Below are 22,287 nucleotides of genomic sequence, written 5' to 3' on the forward strand. Positions count from 1 at the left end.
CTAGATGCCGCTGCTATAGGACAAACGGATATCAACTCCGTTTTTTTTAAAATAGGAACCCTCTTTTTTATAACATTCTTGTAGTCCGTATAGAAATATGAATGTTTAGTTGGACCACTTTTTTCGCTTTGTGATAGATGGCGCTGTAATAGTCACAAACGTATAAGTACGTGGTATCACGTAACATTCCGCCAGCGCGGACGGTATTTACTTCGTGATACACTCCCCGTGTTAAAATGGACTGTTTAGCAATTGCGGAAAAGGTCGATGTCGTGTTGATGTATGCCTATTGTGATAAAAATGCCCAACGGGCATGTGCTATGTATGCTGCTCTGTATCCTGGACATCATCCAAGTGTCCGGATCGTTCGCCGGATAGTTACGTTATTTAAGGAAACAGGAAGTGTTCAGCCACATGTGAAACGTCAACCACTACCTGCAACAAATGATGATGCCCAAGTAGGTGTTTTAGCTGCTGTCGCGGCTAATCTGCACATCAGTAGTAGACAAATTGCGTGAGAATCGGTAATCTCAAAAACGTCGGTGTTGAGAATGCTACATCAACATCTATTGCACCCGTACCATATTTCTATGCACCAGGAATTACATGGCAACGACTTTGAACGTCGTGTACAGTTCTGCCAATGGGCACAAGAGAAATTACGGGACGATGATAGATTTTTTACACGCGTTCTATTTACCAACAGCGGTAACGAAAAAAGGCATATTACGCACTATTGGGCAACGGAAAACCCACGATGGCTGCGACAAGTGGAACATCAGCGACCTTGGCGGGTTAATGTATGGTGCGGCATTATGGGAGGGAGGATAATTGGCCCCCATTTTATCGAGGGAAATCTAAATGGTGCAATGTATGCTGATTTCCTACGTAATGTTCTACCGATGTTACTACAAGATGTTTCACTGTACGACAGAATGGCGATGTGCTTCCAACATGATGGATGCCCAGCACATAGCTCGCGTGAGGTTGAAGCGGTATTGAATAGCATATTTCATTACAGGTGGATTGGTCGTCGAAGCACCATACCATGGCCCGCACGTTCAACGGATGTGACGTCCCCGGAGTTCTTTCTGTGGGGAAAGTTGAACGATATTTGCTACCGTGATCCACCGACAACGCCTGACAACATGCGTCAGCGCATTGTCAATGCATGTGTGAACATTACGGAAGGCGAACTACTCGCTGTTGAAAGGAATGTCGTTACACGTACTGCCAAATGTATTGAGGTTGACGGACATCATTTTGAGCATTTATTGCATTAATGGGGTATTTACAAGTAATCATGCTGTAACAGCATGCCTTCTCAGAAATGATAAGATAACAAAGGTACATTTATCACATTGGAACAAGCGGAATAAAATGTTCAAATGTACCTACGTTCTGTATTTTAATTTAAAAAACCTGCCTGTTACCAACTGTTCGTCTAAAATTGTGAGCCATATGTTTGTGACTATAACAGCGCCATCTATCACAAAGCGAAAAAAGTGGTACAACTAAAACATTTATATTTCTGTACGTACTACACTAATATGTAATAAAAAAATGGGGATTCCTATTTTTAAAAAACGCAGTTGATATCTAGCGGGCCAACCACAGCTCCATCTGGTTACCACCTTCAAGCTAGACCAGTTTCGTTCTTTGTAGTTTTTTCGTTTGACGCTTATTTCGTGATATATTTGGCCCGGTCACAATCAATGGACCACCCTGTATTCCTCATAAATTTATGGAGATTCAGATACGCTGGTTGTAAATGGATATAGCAACGAAAAACTGTAACTATTCAGTGCATGGGGGTATATCGGTAAGAATAACAGAAAATGTATAATAAACTCAAAAATTCCTATCGTTGAGCAAGCAGCGTTAGTCGGGAGCCAATGCTAGTGTTGGTATCATAAGTGAAAATCAACTTGTAGGTGTTATAAATTAACCATTGTCGTTCTGTCACGACATTGCAGAGAACGTATCGTCAGAGACAGAATTAAGACAGGTTGTAGATGGCATCGGCAGTTTGAAGAAACAGACGGAGAAGTACCGGCTGGCATGAAACGGATTATCGTTAGATGTTGTCTGTGTAATCAAGGATATTCGTAGAGAACCCGTATTTTTTAACATTCTTTCATATTGTCTGAAATCCTTATAGGTGTACCGGTATGCATTTAACAGTTAAAGTCACTTATAACCGCTATATTCATTTTCAAGCTGAAAGGGGATGGTACGTATGATTGCTGTGATTAATAAATTTTTATATACGTAATTGTTAAGCATGTAGACACTGCTGAAGTTTAATAGCTATTTCTGACCGGCCGAGCTCTTTGAAATGGAGGTTTTGATTAACCTCTAAGCATGAGCCAAGTAAAGATCTTAGCAAGCACATAAATAAAAAAAAAACCTATTCCTTGCTCAGTATTCGCCTACTTCATTGTGTTACAATTACGTTGTGGACACGTGAGTTAACTTTACAAATCATGATGCACAGCTAATCCGATGATGTTCCACTAACAAAGACTGGCCCTAATAGTTAATAATAAATATTAACAGAATTGCCCGCAAAAGATAACTTCGGATGTTGAATTCTGGCTACTCGTTGGGCGTGGGATCCGCTGAATCTAACGCACTGATGGCGCAAGACAGGTGGAGTTGCTAAAGATTGCGAAGCCACTTTAGGTTCTTTTTATTACTAAAGATATTCTACTGTAACAATACAACGCAAATTTGGTAAAAGATTTATAATTTCTTTTATTAAGCAAACGCTTTGAAAATCAATGTTGTGGTTGGCAGGAGAGCCAACCAGGGTTACTACAGGAGGCCGAAATGCACGCGTTTTAGCTCACACAGGCTGGCGTGAGGTCTGGAACATGACAAGGGAATTAGAATTGAGAAAAACGGACATATCTGATGGAATACTTAACTTTAATCCATTCGTAGAGAACGTCGCTCTTTATGGTACATGATTCACAATATCAATAGTACGGATACTGGCGCCTTGCTAGGTCGTAGCAAATAACGTAGCCGAAGGCTATGCTAACTACTGTCTCGGCAAATGAGAGCGTAGAAGTCAGTGAACCATCGCTAGCAAAGTCGGCTGTACAACTGGGGCTGACTGCTAGGAAGTCTCTCTAGACCTGCCGTGTGGCGGCGCTCGGTCTGCAATCACTGATAGTGGCGACACGCGGGTCCGACGTATACTACCGGACCGCGGCCGATTTAAAGGATACCACCTAGCAAGTGTGGTGTCTGGCGGTGACACCACAATCGATGCGTCAGGTATCCGTTGTATCGAGATGTTAAAAGTATGTGACTATCAGTTGTAAGAATCACAAGGGAATATTTGTTTATTAACCTAAGAGTAAAATAATGAATGTTTCTTATGAATGTACAGACTGTAAAATTCACGAAATAATTTTAAAATGTGTGTATTTTTGGTCTGTGATATTGTCTGTGGAACAGACACTAAAATTTTTGTTCTCTTTAAGCAGACATATTGAGCAAGGGCAGAAAATGTTTCTCATCACCATCTGCGACATAGTTGCGAATATGAAGAGTGATCCAATACTGTCAAACGTTTTCTTATTCCAGTCTTTGAGCACAATATAAATTCCTTTGACGATGACCGATTTCAGTCTGTAATGACAATCTTCAGATCTACAATATAAAAAAATCTCTCGAAACAATATAGCATTTCATGTCACAATATACTCTCATACAAACTGGGAAATATATGGATGAACTAAGGTAAAGCGTACCTGTTCTACACCATGTTCTAATGTGTTACAGCCGTAATGGCATCGCCAAAACATTTATACACTCAGCAAAGCATCGTCACGAAGAACTAAAATGGGTCTGAGCACTATGGGACTTAACTGCTGAGGACATCAGTAACCTATAACTTAGAACTAATTAAACCTAACTAACCTAAGGACATGACACAAATGGTGCAAATGGCACTGAGCACTATGGGACTTAACATCTGAGGTTATCAGTCCCCTAGAACGTAGAACCACTTAATCCTAACTAACCTAAGGTCAACACACATCCATGCCCGAGGTAGGATTCGAACCTGTGACAGTAGCTGTCACGCGTTTCCGTGCTGAACTGCCTAGAACCGCTCGGCCACACCTTCCGGCAAACTTTACAGCCGTAGCTGGACCGTACTCTGCATTACTAACATATGAGGAAGAACAAATGCGCGGAATAAAAGGAAAAGTATTAAACAGAGGGAGTAATCATAATGTATGGTAGAGACTGTAGCAAATGGGTGCCACTACTTATATATGCTCTAATAATGGAGATATGAGACATTCTAGAGACACGGTATCAAGAGGAGACCGCGAAACTCCCCTATATGTGGCTTATACTCCATAAGCAATAGACACGTTGGGAAAAACGTTTAGCAGAGAAGCGCTGGAAATCATTTCGAGCAAATAAAGAGAACGTTATACAAAGTGGATTTGGCGACGTTGAAATGTGTTTCTGAGCATTAAACCAGATTTCAACTCCATATCTACCACACCATCAAATGCCAACAAGGGCTACCTTAATTTGTAGAGAACAACTGGGATAGGGAGGGACCGTCTGTTTATAAACCCTCCAGGTCACCTGCTCGTCAGTGCAATATTATTGTTCGTAAGCACGTCTTATTTGACCGATTTAGGGCCACAAAATGACAGGGTTTGAATTTCAGCAGATGCTGAGTTTGAAGTGGTATTTGAGAAAGAGAAAGTATTCCTGTGTAACAGACTATCATACAATGAGATTCAATTAACCATAGAGAACAAACTAGACCAAATCAACATCAACGATTTCTACAGCAGCAACATAGTCAACACCGTCAACAGCAGTGGCAGCAGCAGCCACAATCAGCCTAGCACTTTGATAGCAAATATGTTTAGTGGCACAGCACTTAAACTATTGGATCAGGAGACGACACTTTGTGCATTGCTGAAACAACAGAGTGTCACAAGCATTGCAATTTATACGATTTGATCTGTTTTGCGGTTGCCGGAATGTATCAAGTAAGTGAATATAAGGAAAATGTATAGAGTGACAGTGTGATAAATGTAATGTAATAACGCATGTGTGTAGGTTCCCTGTCGGATGACTGCTTAGCTGCACATTTAAACACATGTTGAAGTTTTTACTTGTATAAAGGCAATTATTTGAAAAATATTGTCGTATGACAAATGATTTCGATAAAGAAGAAGAAAAATGAGAATGCATTAAAAGTTTGTAAACATGAAACAATGTAACAAAGTATTATTATTATTATTATTATTATTATTATTGTTTTAAATTTTACAATATGTGTATAATGTCCTATTAATCACTTTACTGAACTGTTTGCTGAGAATAATTGTATTCAGTCCACATTTTTTTTTCATATAGATACAACTGCTTGACTACACAAACCTTTCAGACAATCCCGACTGAGAAAAGGGTAGATACAGATCAATGTTACATTTATTATTACACTGCTCTTTTGGAGTAGAAACTATTTATCTAAAAGCAATCGACTGGCAGTCATACTGTAGACTATCCGCTGGCGCAACTCTATGTTATGTTTAGTATCCAAATCCATTGCTCTACTGTGTATTCGTAGTACAATTGTATTTCTAAACTAGATTTTCATTCATTTCTATATTTTAATAGTTTTAACACTTGTATTGAAACACCTGTTGCACTAAATGAATTGGTCACTCAGTCACCCAAAAATGTATCAAATTGCTGTAAATATATATCACCTTACCCCAGAAGTATATGCCCTTTACATTACTGGTTGGATAAATATTTTTAAATTCAAGGAAAAAATTCTCTTACATACTTTGAAATACTGCAATTTACACTATTTATGAAAACTTTTGGTGTACTATGCCACAAAAACTTCAGTATATTCGGAGACTTTTGAGCATACTGTAACGTACTTTGAAATACTGCAAGATAAATCCATTACATAACTATTCGAATGAATATTACGCAAAAAAAAAATTGCCTCAAATTCGGTCTGGACAGCATTCAACCCTACAGAAGCAATAACATACAGAATTGAATACAGGAATTTATACACTCTTGTAAACGTGTCGTATTTATACAATGCTTGCATAAATAGCCAATAACGTCATAGTACGCAGCTCTAACATTTGGACATCAGCTGCTCAATCTGTGTGTCATGATCACTAAAGCACAGTATGGGTCACGTAAATTAACAACACTTAAATGTTTAATGTAAATACAGAAAACAATTCCAGCATTTCCTTTTCATACATATTAATTATGAACACCTCCCTTCCGAATGATAAATGATGATGGCGTCCTCTTGGGTAAAATATTCCGGAGGTAAAATAGTCTCCCATTCGGATCTTTGGAACGGGACTACTCAAGAGGATGTCATTACCAGGAGAAAGAAAACCGGCGTTCTACGGATCGGACCTTGGAATGTCAGATCCCTTAATCGGGCATGTAGATTAGAAAATTTAAAAAGGGGACATGGATTGGTAAAAGATATAGTAGGAATTAGCGAAGTTCGGTGGCAGGAGGAACAAGACTTTTGGTCAGGTGAATACAGGGTTATAAATAAAAAATCAAGTAGGGGTAATGCAGGAGTAGGTTTAATAATGAATAAAAAAATAGGAGTACGGGTAAGCTACTACAAACAGCAGAGTGAACGCATTATTGTGGCCAAGATAGACACGAAGCCCATGCCTACTACAGTGGTACAAGTTTATATGCCAACTAGCTCTGCAGTTGATGAAGAAATTGATGAAATGTATGATGAGATAAAAGAAATTATTCAGGTAGTGAAGGGAGACGAAAACTTAATAGTCATGGGTGACTGTAATTCGAGAGTAGGAAAAGGGAGAGAAGGAAACATAGTAGGTGAATATGGATTGGGACTAAGAAATGAAAGAGGAAGCCGTCGGGTAGAATTTTGCACACAGCATAACTTAATCATAGCTAACACTTGGTTCAAGAATCATAAAAGAAGGTTGTATACATGGAAGAATCCTGGAGAAGGTATCAGATAGATTATATAATGGTAAGACAGAGATTTCGGAACAAGGTTTTAAATTGTAAGACATTTCCTGGGGCAGATGTAGACTCTGACCACAATCTATTGGTTATGAACTGTAGATTAAAACTGAAGAAACTGCAAAAAGGTGCGAATTTAAGGAGATGGGTCCTAGATAAAATGACTAAACCAGAGGTTGTGCAGAGTTTCAGGAAGAGCATAAGGGAACAATTGACAGGAGTGGGGGAAAGAAATACAGCAGAAGAAGAATGGGTAGCTCTAAGGGATGAAGTAGTGAAGGCAGCAGCGGATCAAGTAGGAAAAAGACGAGGACTAGTAGAAATCCTTGGGTAACAGACGAAATATTGAATTTAATTGATGAAAGGAGAAAATATAAAAATGCAGTAAATGAAGCAGGCAAAAAGATCGACAGGAACTGCAAAATGGGTAAGCAGGGATGGCTAGAGGACAAATGTAAGGATGTAGAGGCTTATCTCACTAGGGGTAAGATAGATACTGCCTATAGGAAAATTAAAGAGACCTTTGGAGAAAAGAGAGCCACTTGTATGAATATCAAGAGCTCAGATGGATACCCAGTTCTAAGCAATGAAGGAAAAGCAGAAAGGTGGAAGGAGCATATAGAGGGTCTGTACAAGGGCTATGTACTTGAGCACAGTATCATGGAAATGGAAGAGGATGCAGATGAAGATGAAATGGGAGATATGATACTGCGTGAAGAGTTTGACAGAGAACTGGAAGACCTGAGTCGAAACAAGACCCCAGGAGTAGACAACATTCCATTAGAACTACTGACGGCCTTGGGAGAGCCAGTCCTGACGAAACTTTAACATCTGGTGAGCAAGATGTATGAGACAGGCGAAATACCCTCAGTTTCAAGAAGAATATAATAATTCCAATCCCAAAGAAAGCATGTGTTGACAGATGTGAAAATTGCAGAACTATTACTTTAATAAGTCACAGCTGCAAACTACTAACGCGAATTCTTTACAGACGAATGGAAAAACTGGTAGAAGACGACCTCGGGGAAGATGAGTTTGGATTCCGTAGAAATATTGGAACACGTGAGGTGATACTGACCATACGGCTTATCTTAGAAGAAAGATTAAGGAAGGGCAAACCTACGTTTCTAGCATTTGTAGACTTAGAGAAAGCTTTTGACAATGGTGACTGGAATACTCTCTTTCAAATTCTAAAGGTAGCAGGAGTAAAATACAGGGAGCAAAAGTCTATTTACAATTTGTACAAAAACCAGATGGCTGTTGTAAGAGTCGAGAGGCACGAAAGGGAAGCAGTGATTGGGAAGAGAGTGAGACAGGGTGTAGCCTCTTCCCGATGTTATTCAATCTGTATATTGAGCAAGTGCTAAAGGAAACAAAATTCGGAGTAGATACTAAAATCCATGGAGAAGAAATAAAAACTTTGAGATTCGCCGATGACATTGTGATTCTGTCAGACACAGCAAAGGACTTGGAAGAGCAGTTGAACGGAATGGACAGTGTCTTGAAAGGAGGATATAAGATGAACATCAACAAAAGCAAAACGAGGATAATGGATTGTATCGAATTAAGTCGGATGATTCTGAGGGAATTAGATTAGGAAATGAGACAAAGTAGTAAAGGAGTTTTGCTATTCGGGGAGCAAAATAACTGATGATGGCCGAAGTAGAGAAGATATGAAATGTAGACTGGCAATGGCAAGGAAAGCGTTTCTGAAGAAGAGAAATTTGTTAACATCGAGTATGGATTTAAGTGTCAGGACGTCGTTTCTGAAAGTATTTGTATGGAGTGTACCCATTTATGGAAGTGAAACATGGACTGTATATAGTTTGGACAAGAATAGAATAGAAGCTTTCGATATGTGGTGCTACAGAAGAATGCTGAAGATTAGATGGGTAGATCACATAACTAATGAGGAGGTATTGAGCAGAATGGGTGAGAAGAGGAGTTTGTGGCACAACTTGACAAAAAGAGAGGACCGTTTGGTAGGACATGTTCTGAGGCATCAAGGGATCACCAATTTAGCATTGGAGGGTAGTACGGAGGGTAAAAATCGTAGAGGGAGACCAAGAGATGAAGCAGATTCAGATGGATGTAGGTCGCAGTAAGTACTTGGAGATGAAGAAGCTTGCACAGGATGGAGTAGCATGAGGAGCTGCATCAAACCAGTCTCAGGACAGAAGACTACAACAACAACCCTTCCAAACACATGGACATTAATAGGAGTGTGTGACGGGGTCACAGTCATTCACCATCTCCCTCTCTGTGTAGCCTATCATAATGCACAGGTAGTTTTATTTGTACCACGTATACGGTACTCTAGTACCAAGATGTTTGCACATTCCGTGCTTCAGTTGCTACATCAAAGTCGCTATCAGGTGCCAGGACCACATTCACATGTTTAGAGCCACTGGCAGTCAGATTATAGGTATTGGTTAATTGCATTATTCTGAAACCAGTTAACAGAGGCCCATCTGGTTGAGGAAACATTGACAGCCATCGCTGATAAATCTGGAAGACTGACTGTGGACTGTTCATGCTGAGGTGGTACATACAATTGGAAGTTGAATGAACACCTGCGTGTGCTCGTCCAGCATTTCTGCTCGTGTCATATCAGGGGTCCATTGTGATGCTGGAAAACAATAACAAACGGAAGTATAAACACGTATGGCGCGTCATTAATAGCAATAATAATAATAATAATAATGCATGGGAAAATACTTATTTTCAAGTGTGACAGTCTTCTTCTGGGCAGTGGCAGTGGCTGTTCTCTGCTAGCACTTCGTAGTGATCCTTTCACTACTGCATACAGAACAAGAATGATGAGGCTCATGCAGTTGGTTTTATAATAAAAGAGGGAGGGAAGGAGCTTGATTCTCGTTGGGCTAGAGAGGAAAAGGAAAGCAGGGTTTCACATCTTTTTTGACACATGCAGTTGGTGTAGTTCCTTTCCTGGGCTGGAGCTCTCGAAGTGGTGACTTTCATTTTCTCCGCGAATTTTCCCGCCTCTCAATTGCTGCAGAGGTACATGTGTGAACCTGACATGTTCTGGGGATTGTCTGGCGGGTTATCGCCTTGAGATAAAATCTTTATCTCTTCTAGTACTGGGTCCAGAACTCTACTGACCCAGAGTAAAGAGTTGGAGCCGTTACTTCTCCCTCAAGTAGCTCCTTAGTTGGGATCATGAGATTGGGTACACCCAGTTCGAGGCCTCCCACCACGAGAACTCTACTTACATGCTAACGGATAATTGAGTGAGTGGAATTACAGTGGAAAAGTAGGCGTTCCAGGATTATAAACGATTATCATGCACAAAACAGGGGCTGAGGTTAAAGGAAAGTTCTTCATGTGGAGTGTTTCCCTGTACAGCTGCGAAAGTCAAAGAAAAAAAAACTGAGGCATTCGAGATAAGAGGCTGTAAGAGAATGGAGCAAATAAAATGAGTGGATTAAGTTTAGGATACTGGAAAGGGTAAAGGAAATTGGTTAAAAATTGAAGTAAACTGGGTGAGATATACTACGAAGAAAAGAGATTCCGACAACCGCTACCGAAGGTACAGTGGAAGAGCGGAACAGAAAGGGAAAAATTAGAATGTAAGTGGTGTATGAAGTGAATAGTGGAAGATACTGTACCATGAAGCAGCCAGCCCGGAACAGAGCAGGCAGAGACAATAACTGTGGCAGGAACTTGCCAACAGGCACAACACCTTAATAATGATGATGGTCATGGTTTCTCCAAGCATACGAAGACTCATAACAAATAACGTAGCAAGAATTAGAGTCCAGCTCATTCGGCAGTAACTAGGATGAAGCTCACTGTACCAAACATGAACAATGCTGTTGTAGCAAAGAGGCTCCAACTGCAAATGGAGCTGAGTCGTGCCAAAGGCCATCCTGTATTGTGGTGGCAAGGACGCTGGTAGTGCAGAGCCATTGGAGGCATGGCTCAGTGGGCGTGCACCATTGGGTCCGCTGGATACCGCGCAATTGGTAATGTTGCCAGACGGAAAGTCTGCAATTTCATTGCGAACTTCGCAACGCCTGTGATGTAGTATCGATATGTGATACAACAGAACATGGGATGGAAATGGAAATGAGCGTTTGGCGACATTCGCCGGGAGGCCTCTTATGGGTCAGGTCTGGCCGCCTTTGTACAAGTCTTATTACATTCGACGCCACATTGGGAGACCTGCGCGCCGGATGGGGATGAAATAATGATGAAGACAACACGAAACGCAGTCCCTGAGCGGAGAAAAATCTCCGACCAAGCAGGGAATCGCTCGGGCCCCTTAGGACTGCAGTCCACCACACTGACCGTTCAGCTATCGTAGCGGACATAACTTGGGATGATATTCAGCCTAAGACTCATGTATCATGGTGTATCGGACGTTACGCAATAACTCAGGTTTCCAAGTCCAAAAGCGTTACAGTGGCTGCTCAATATCATAACGACAATGTTTCCACATGCGTAACCGCGCTGCGGCTACGATCGCAGGTTCGAGTCCTGCCTCGGGCATAGGTGTGTCTGATGTCCTTAGGTTAGTTAGGTTTAAGTAGTTCTAAGTCTAGGGGGACTGACGACCTCAGATGTTAAGTCCCGTAGTGCTGAGAGCAATTTTGATCCACATGGGTAAATGGCTGCACAGGAGTACCACAAGTGACACAAACGGATAAACGTAGGGGGTGTTCGACGGCCTACTATGAGTAAGATCGCCACTGATTTGAATATGGGGCGTCAAGAACCATTTTTTGCCAAGACCGTACAGAGGGAAACGCACGGCATAGGCTTCCACACCCGACGACCAACTTGTATCCTTCGTACCTTCGCAAGATATGAAGACACTCAGTATGATAATAAAAGTGTCCTTATGTAAAACAAGCAAGCTCTGATAGCCCAGTCGGAACCGACCGAGTGCCGTGTCAACCTCTACCAATGGCGTAACTGGATGCAGAAAGGTGCTAGTTCTGCCTACCTGGCCGCTGTCGGCTTCTTTGAAGTTGGAGCCGCTACTTCTCCCTCCAGTATCTCGTCAGTTCCAGTCCTCCCATATAGAGAAAAACCCCTCTCGATGCTGAGAAGGGAACATGGGTTCTTCGCATAGCAGGCAACTGTCCTAACCACTGACCTACGAAGACGGACGTCCTCATGTAAGCCGTCAGCGTATTTGAATCAGATCTGCTCCAAGCGCAATGGCTTCCGGAGGAAGTCAGATTCGGCCACAGTAGCGTGTCCTCCTACATCCACATCATTTTCCGTAAGCCACCTAACGGTGTGAGGCTAGTTCTCATACCACTAACTTATCACACCCCCATTCGTAAATGCCACGTGGGAAGAATGACGTCGGTAATCATCCGTATTAGCTCTAATTTTCTCGTTGGATACATTATTATGTTGTCCAACTCTTCCCGCAGTGTTCTCTCGACGTTTCGTCAGCAAGCTCATCGTGATGCGCAACGCCTCTCTCGTAACGCCTGAACCGTTCTCGCGCCAACTAAACGATCTCGTGACGAAACGTGCCGCTCTTCGTTGTATCTTCTCTATCAGTCGTGTCTGGTAAGGTTCCCAGGATGGTGAACACTATTCAAGAATCGCTCGAGCATGCCCCTTGCAAGCCGATTCCTTCGTCGATGAGTTACGTTTCCTTAAGATTCTTCCTCTGCATCTCAGTCTGTCATTCGCTACAGATGCTACAGATGCTGTGGTATGAAAATGATTAGCTTTTCATAGCATTCACACAAGGTTGGCGCCGGTAGCCACACCTACAACGTGCTGACATGAGGAAAGTTTCCAACCGATTTCTCATACACAAACAGCAGTTGACCGGCGTTGCCTGGTGAAACGTTGTTGTGATGCCTCGTGTAAGGAGGAGGAATGCTTACCATCACGTTTCCGACTTTGATGAAGGTCGGATTGTAGCCTACCGCGATTGCGGTTTATCGTATCGCGACATTGCTGCTCGCGTTGGTCGAGATCCAATGACTGTTAGCAGAATATGGAATCGATGGATTCGGGAGGGTAATAGGAACGCCGTGCTGGATCCCAACGGCCTCGTATCACTAGCAGTCGAGATGACAGGCGTCTTATCCGAGTGGCTGTAACGGATCGTGCAGCCACGTCTCGATCCCTGAGTCAACAGATGGGGACGTTTCCAAAACAACAACCATCTGCACGAACAGTTCGACGACGTTTGCAGCAGCATGGACTATCAGTTCGGAGACCATGGCTTCGGTTACCCTTGACGCTGCATCACAGATAGGAGCGCCTGCGATGGTGTACTCAACGACGAACCTGGGTGCACGAATGGCAAAACGTCATTTTTCGGATGAATCCAGGTTCTGTTTACAGCATCATGATGGTCGCATCCGTGTTTGGCGACATCGCGGTGAACGCTCATTGGAAGCGTGTATTCCTAATCGCCATACTGGCGTATCACCCGGCGTGATGGTATGTTGTGCCATTGGTTACACGTCTCGGTCACCTCTTGTTCGCATTGACGGCACTTTGAACAGTGGACGTTACATTTCAAATGTGTTACGACCCGTGGCTCTACCCTTCATTCGATCCCTGCGAAACCTTACTTTTCAGCAGGATAATGCACTACTACATGTTGCAGGTCATGTATGGGCCTTTCTGGATACAGAAAATGTTCGACTGCTGCCCTGGCCAGCACATTCTCCAGACCTCTCACCAATTGAAAACGTTTGGTCAATGGTGGCCGAGCAACTGGCTCGTCACAATACGCCAGTCACTACTCTTGATGAACTGTGGTATCGTGTTGAAGCTTCACGGGCAGCTGTACCTGTACACGTCATCCAATCTCTGTTTGACTCAATGCCCAGGCGTATAAAGGCCGTCATTGCGGCCAGAGGTGGTTGTTCTGGGTGCTGATTTCTCAGGATCTATGCACCCAAATTGTGTGAAAATGTAATCACATTTCAGTTCTAGTATAATACATTTGTCCAATGAACACCCGTTTATCATCAGCATTTTTATTCGTGCAGCAATTTCAATGGCCAGTAGTGTATTTTACTGTAGATACTATTCCCAGCTATTTGTCATCAATAGAGTAGTTGTAGAGTAGTGGATTTCTTTTGCCAGCAATTTGTCATCAATAGTGTAGTCGTAGAGTAGTCGATTTCTTTTGCCTGTGTACACGCAATATGTTACATTTATTTACGTTCATGGTCAACCCCCAGAGACTGCACCGTAGGTCATTCTACAAATCGATACTGTCCTCTTGCGTTACTACTTTCTTACAGACAACCGCATCAGCTGCGAACATTCTTCAAGAGCTTCCAACGTTTTCTACTAATCTTTTATATACCATGTTAACAGTAACGGCCCTGAACGGTTCTGACACACAATTTCTTGAAGCACTCTGTAAATTATCTTTAGATGCGTCGGTTTTGTTCCGTTAACAGCGACGTGCAGAGTTATGTCTGCAACAAAATCTTGATTCTAATTGTAATTCTGCTCAGATACTCTATAATCTCGCAATTTTTCACTACGAGCTTCATTTCGTGGCAACGCGTTATCTCAAATACGCGGCCCACCAGACGGCGTTGGTTTCGATCCACTGTTAAGATCCTTTGTCCTTGTTCACTCTTCTTTCATCCCCCTCGTCCCTTATGGGCGGGGAGATGGGCTGCCAGCGATAGAACATCCGGCTCTTCAGCCAAAGTTTTGTAATGGACTTAAAGGCGAAGTAACATAGTTAAAAGGAGAGACATTTACAAAAGTTTTCAAAATCTATAAAAAATATGGCTGCCATGGTTTATATTTATATAAAATCAAATTTTAGCTTCTCTTCGTTTTCAGAGAATAGTTAAAAAAGCAGCAAACGTTAAATATAAATAATAAAAAGATATTGAGTGCATCAGAGTCGTTTTCGAAAGGGAAGATCTTGTGCAGAATACTTGTTGCAACCTCAGTCCACAGTACGAGCAGCCCTTAGCGGCTCCCCATCTGACAAGTGTTTATTACATCGCCTTTCCGGCCGAGATCTTTTTTAATATGTGCAATCTTTGCGAGTCCGTACAAACTTTAATTTCATTAATGTAATATATACATAATGTTTTAGTACAGTTAGTCTAATTCTGAAGACGACGCCCATAGTTGCGTCGAAACCAGGTCAATTTTGACTTAATATTTGTGACCGAGGGCTTATTTGTTACAATATAACTTCAAAAAGTTAATGCGTCAAAGAATGTTAACCAGCAAACCTATAATAGTATCATTTCAAAAAGCTAATGCGTCAAAGAATGTTAACCAGCAAACCTATAATAGTATCATTTATTGATTTAAAAGCGACTTTTTATTCTTCAACAAAGAAATAATGCATAAAATTATCAGAGAACTTCATGATGAAATAAAGTTTGCAAATATTGTTCGTGGAATTACAACAAATACAATGTCTAAAGTTAAAGTTATGGAAGAAGTAGCCCAGCCATTTTGAATCAAAACTGGTCTTCGAGGAGATGGCGATTTTTCATTTTTACTGTTTAACTGCGTTTTATGGAAAACTGTATGGAGTTGCATTTTGGAGCTGTAAAAATCACGCAACTGAACCAACAATTTTGGGAAGGAAAACAAATGGAACTAAGGCAATCTTCCTGGCTTTTGCAGAAGATTGTGCAATATTTTCAGAATTTTTGACAGGAGTAGTTACTCAGACATATGTTAGAGAACACAACTGGTCTTAAATTTTCAGCTAGAAATCAAAATTCATGACAAATATTAAAAAATAAGAAACGCCAAAATACATAGAAACACAAATAGGAAAAACAGATAGAGTTAGCAGGTTTAAATGTTGCGGAGAAACTATCAAGAAGAATGAACTAGAAATATTTACAATAGGTGTAAGAGTTAATAAAATAGAAAAAGCGTGCGGTTTGAACAAAAACATCTACAGCTAGAAACACATATCTAGAAAAACAAAACTAAGACACTATATCACTGTGGTAAGACCAGCATGTCTGTATGCATGAGAATCTTTAAGGATGAATTGTAAACTGGGCAGAAGAGAGATACTGGAAACACAGATCATTAGGAAAATAATGGGTAGAATACTAACTGCAGATGTTCCGCACTCAGAAGTAACAAAGAGATCTACAAAAATATAGAGAAAATCATATAACCGGAAATAAGAGAAACATTTTTAAGAATACAATACAAAATTTAAAAGGACCGACAGAGGAAATATGAAATCGGGAACATATACAGAAGATAGGAGAAAACTTGGACTGTACGAAGATAAAAACAAGATATTTACAGGTCATTGCACTCAGGTGACGATTTTAAAAAGAAACGAAGCACTTCCACTTGAACGATTTGGATTGGGAAAAACAAGAAATAGGTATAGAGTGAGAGTAATCATCATTGGTGTTGTTCGGTTGTACCTATGAGATGAGTGTAGGGGATGGGTGTATAGTGGGAAATGGAGTAAGAGATTAGAAAATTAAGATATGAAAAGTGGAAAGGAAAGATGGAGAAGGAAGGGGGAATGATCTCCCTTATATGGAGTGTCGTAGGTGTGGAAAGTTGATAGCCTGGGAGGGATTACAGTGACAGGGAGAGAGGGCAACTGAAATTTAGACTGAGTGTTGAGGTAGGGTTAGTGGACTGTATAGATAAAAATATGGTAGTTTACGAATATTAGAAATTGGGGTAGAAATGATAGGAAAATTGAACCTGAGTTTGAGGATAGTGTAGGAGGTACAGATGGGTTCACTGGAAGCTAGAAGAGTGGTACATTGATGAGATGATAATATATCTATGCACGGGAAAGTAAACCGAGATGATAATATATCTATGCACGGGAAAGTAAACCAATTAAAAAGTCCAAACATACATTCACATTCACTAAGGAGAACAAAAAAACACGTTGTAGAGGAATCTTCGAATAAGTTTACAATTGTCCAATATGCATTAAAGTGATACTGAATATAAAGCAAACGGATGATATGAATTTCAGTTTGAAGAGGGAAAACAATTATGTTAAATTAAATGTTGGTGACACCTCTGAAGATTATATGAAAGACACAAAATTTCTAGGAATGAATATTGGTTGTTAGTCGAAGTGATGTGGACAAATAAAAATTCTTGCGAACAGAATGCATCAGCATGTTATGCCCTTAAGAGTCCTGTCATCTGTCTGTAACAGTGTTTTTAGTTACATACTATGCATACATAACTCATTTCTTTACAATGGAATTCCTGTCTGGGAAATAGACGCACAAAACTACAGACGAGAGCCGTAAGAATAATAACCAAAATTTAGGCCTAGCTCCTTGTTATCATTTCTTCAAAACAGTGTGAAATTTGGATCACACCATGTGGGTACATTTACCAATTAGCTAAGCACATCAAAAATAAAACACTCCACAAGCAGTTCAGTCCACGACTAAGATCTAGACTGAACTCATATTCCCAAGAAAGAATACACATAAAACTCAAAACACCATTTTCTACCGAGAAATAAAACTGTACAATAATTTGAACAAGGAGATTACAGCGATTGCTAAAACATACGTACTTTAAAAGACTGTTAAAGTACGCAATAACTGTTGAGCTATACAATCCATAGATTGAAGAATTACTTAGATAACAGAAAGTAAGGATTTGCTAAAGGTAATACAAATAAATAACAACAACGGTAATAAAACGCATATCATTTTACAAAACTTTCACACCTTGATTTTCCTTCTTTTTTTTCCTTTTCTGGAGAAACTGACATCCAAAGGTATGCAGTGTGTAATACTAACATTTTATCCTCTTTCTGAGCTCTGGATCTCACTCATTATAAATAAATTGTGACTCAGTTTTTCAGCCTAGCAAGTGGGAAGTTCAGGTAGACAAAACTGAAATCAGACATCGCCACTACGGTCCTGATATCAGCTGATATGTTTGTAGTGTTACGTTACGAAAGAAATGAGAGTACAATGTGTGGTGTGTACACTGGAGTGAGCAATTAATTAACTGTCCGGCATTACCTTTATACTTTATTAAAAGAACTCCTTTGTGAAACAGTATTATAAACCAGGATTAAACCGAATGAGTTATTGCTGTTTTGAATAGACTGTTTTCGGGAGTGTGTAGGCTCCAGTCTTCGTCCCGTCATCCTAATTTCCTAATTTAGGTTTTTAGTGGTGTCTCTAAATTGTTGCTGTGGTCTTTAGTCAGAAGGCTGGTTTGCTGCAGCTCTCCATGCTACTCTATCCTGTGCGAGCTTCTTCATCTTGGAATAGGTATTTCAACCTACATCCTTCCTAATCTGCTTACTGTATTCATCTCCCCCTACGATTTCACACACCACGCTTCCCTCCAATAGTAAACTGGTGATCCTTTGATGTCGTAGTATGTGCTGTGACAACCAATCCCTTCTTTTATTCAAGTTGTCACAAATTTCTTTTTTCCCCAATTCTGTCCAGTATCTCCTCATTAGATATTTCAAAAGCTTCTATTGTCTTCTTGTCTAAATTGTTTATCCCCTATGTTTCACTTTCATATATGCCTACACTCCATACAAATACCTTCAGAAAATACTTCCTAACACTTTAATCTGTGTTCGATGTAACCAATTTTCTCTTCATCAGAACCGCTTTTCTTGCCAGTGCCAGTCTACATTTTATATCCTCTCTACTTCGACCACCATCAGTTATTTTGCTGCCCAAATAGCAGAATTCATCTGCTACTTTGTCTCGTGTTCTAATCGAACTCTGTCAGCATCTTAATTTAATTCTAAGACATTCCAATATCCTTGTTTTGCTTCTGTTGATCTTTTATCCTCCTCTCAAGACACCGTCCATTCCGTTAAACTGCACTTCAAAGTCCTTTGCTGTCACTGTCGGTTTCTTTTACTGCTATAAGCCTGTCCCACTCCCTTCTCAACCACTGCTTCCTTTCCATGCGGCTTGACTCTTACAACAGCCGTCTGGTATCTGCACAAGTTGTAAATAACATTTCACTCCCTATATTTTACCTCCAAATGTTGAAATGTCTCTAAGCACTATGGGACTTAACATCTGCAGTCATCAGTCCCCTAAACTAACAACTACTTAATTCTAACTATCCTGCCCAAGGCAGGATTCGAACATGCGACCGTAGCAGCAGTGTGGTGCCGCACTGCAGTGCCTAGAACCGCTCGGCCACAATGGTCTGCTTACCTCAAATACTTTTTAGAATTTCAAAGAGAGTATTCCAGTCAATATTGTCAAATGCTTTCCCTAAGTCGACAAATGTTATAAACGTAGTTTTGCCTTTCCTTAACCTATCTTCGAAGAGAATTCGTAGTGGCGGCATTGCCTCGCATGTTCGTACGTTTCTCTGGAATCCAAACTGATCTTCCCAGATGTTGGCTTCTACCAGTTTTTCCATTCTTCTGTAAGGAATTCGTATCAGTAATTTGCAGCCATGACTTTTTACACTTTCAGTAACATTCACACTTCCCAGCACCTAATTTCTTTTGAACTGGTGTTATTACATTCTTATTGAAGTCTGAGGGTGTTTGGCGTGCCTAATACATCTTGTACACCAGATGGAAGAGTTTTGTCACAACTGGCTCTCTGGAGACTATCAGAAGATCTGACAGAATGTCGTCTACTCCAGCATTCTTGTTTCGAGTTAGGTCTCTCAGCGTTCTGTCAAATTCTTCTTGCAGTATCGTATTTCCCATCTCAGCTTCATTTATGTCCTCTTCCCTTTATATAATATCGCCTCCAAGTTCATCTACCTTCTATAGATCCTCTGTATATTTCTTCCACCTTTCAGGTTTCCCTTCTTTGTTTGGTCCTGGTTTTCCTTCTGAGTTCTTGATATTCATACAGCTGCTTCTCTTTTCTCCAAAAGTGTCTTTAATTTTCTTGCAGACATCTGTCTTGCCTCTAGTGGTATATTCTTTTAAATCCTTACATTTGTCATATAGCCATTCCTCCTTAGACATATTGGTTTTCCTGTCAATCTCATTTTTTAAACTTTTGTGTTCTTTTTCTTCTGCTTCTTTTTTTTGGCTTTTCTATATTTTCTCCTTTCATCAAATAAGTTCAATATGTCCTGTGATGTCCAAGGATTTCTAGTAGGCCTTATCTTTTTACCTATTTGATCCTCTGCTGCCTCCACTATTTCTTCTCTCAAAGCTACCCATTCTGTTCTACAGTATTCCTCTCCCTGTTCTAGTCAATAGTTGGGCAATGCTCCCTCTAAAATTCTGAGCAACCTCTGGTTCTTTCAACTTATCCATGTCCCACCTCCTTGATTGCATACCGTTTTGATATTTCTTCAGTTTTAATTTACAGTTCGTAACCAATAACCCTTTCTGTCCCTGGAAATGTTTTACAATTTAAAATCTGGTTCCGAGATGTCTGCCTTACCACTTGTCTGCTTCCTTTACATGCCCCTTGACTCTTATAACAGCCGTCTGGTATCTGTAAAAGTTGTAAATAACCTTTCACTCCCTATATTTTATCTCCAATACTTTGAGAATTTCACCGCGCTGGATTAGCCGAGCGGTCTTGGGCGCTGCAGTCATGAACTGTGCGGCAGGTCCCGGCGGAGGTTCGAGTCTTCCCATGGGCATGGGTGTGTGTGTTTGTCCTCAGGATAATTTAGGTTTAGTAGTGTGTAAGCTTAGGGACTGATGACCTTAGCAGTTAAGTCCCATAAGATTTCACACACAACTGAACATTTTTGAGAATTTCAAAGAGAGTATTCCAGTCAATATTGTCAAATGATTTCCCTAAGTCGACAAATGTTATACCCTTCCAGGGTCTCCAGGTCTCTTCCATGTACAAAACCTTCTTTAATGATTCTTAAACGAAACGGTAAGTCTGATTAAATTACGGCCTGTGCAAAATTCTACCCTGCAGCTTCCTCTATCTTTCCTTTCCCTCAATCCGTATTCACCTACTTTTTGCCTTCTCTTCGTTTTCCTACTATCGAATTCCAGTCACCCATTACAATTAAATTTTCGTCCCCCTTAACTATGTGAATAATTTCATTTATCTCCTCATACACTAATTCAGTTTTTTCACCATCTACTGAGGTAGTTGGCATATAAACTTCTACTGTTGTGGTGGATGTGGGCTTCGTGTGTATTGTGGCTACTTGTACTGCGGATGTGAGCTTCGTGTGTATTGTGGGTACAATAATGCATTCAGTGTAGCTTACCCACATTCCTATTTTCTTACTCATTATTAAACTTGTTACTGCATTACCTCTATATGATTTTGTATTTATAGCCCTGTTTTCACCTGACCAGAAGTCCTGTTCCCGCTGCCGTGGAACTTTAGCAACTCACGCTATATCACCCTATCCATTTCCCTGGTTTAAATTTTCTAAGCTACCTGCCCGAATGAGGGATGTAACATTCCACTCTCCGACACCTTGAACGCCAGTTTTGTTTCCTCTGCTGACACTCTGTGACCAAAATGGTACTGAAACAGAGAATGGCAGAAAAAAGGCCGAAATACTAAATGTCTTTTTCCAAAGCTGTTTCACAGAGGAAGACTGCACTGTAGTTCCTTCTCTAGATTGTCGCACAGATGACAAAATGGTAGATATCTAAATAGATGACAGAGGGATAGAAAAACAATTAAAATCGCTCAAAAGAGGAAAGGCCGCTGGACCAGATGGGATACCAGTTCGATTTTACACAGAGTACGCGAAGCAACTTGCCCCCCTTCCTGCAGCGGTGTAGCGTAGGTCTCTAGAAGAGCGTAGCGTTCCAAAAGATTGGAAAAGGGCACAGGTAATCCCCGTTTTCAAGAAGGAACGTCCAGCAGATGTGCAGAACTATAGCCCTATATCTCTAACTTCGATCAGTTGAAGAATTTTGGAACACATACTGTGTTCGAGTATAATGACTTTTCTGCAGACTAGGAATCTATTCCATAGGAATTAGCGTGGATTTACAAAAAGACGATCGTGTGAAACCCAGCTCGCGCTATTCGTCCACGAGACTCAGAGGGCCATAGACACGGGTTCCCAGGTAGATGCCGTGTTTCTGACTTCTGCAAGGCGTTTCATACAGTTCCCCACAGTCGTTTAATGAACAAAATAAGAGCATATGGACTATAAGACCAACTGTGTGATTGGATTGAAGAGCTCCTAGATAACATAAAGCAGCATGTCATTCTCAATGGAGAGAAGTCTTCCAAAGTAAGAGCGATTTCAGGAGTGCCGTAGGGGAGTGTCGTAGGACCATTGCTATTCACATTATATATAAATAACCTTTTGGATAACTTCAGAAGT

The sequence above is a fragment of the Schistocerca gregaria genome, chromosome 1 (genome assembly GCF_023897955.1).
Source record: "Schistocerca gregaria isolate iqSchGreg1 chromosome 1, iqSchGreg1.2, whole genome shotgun sequence".
Classification (NCBI taxonomy): domain Eukaryota; kingdom Metazoa; phylum Arthropoda; class Insecta; order Orthoptera; family Acrididae; genus Schistocerca; species Schistocerca gregaria.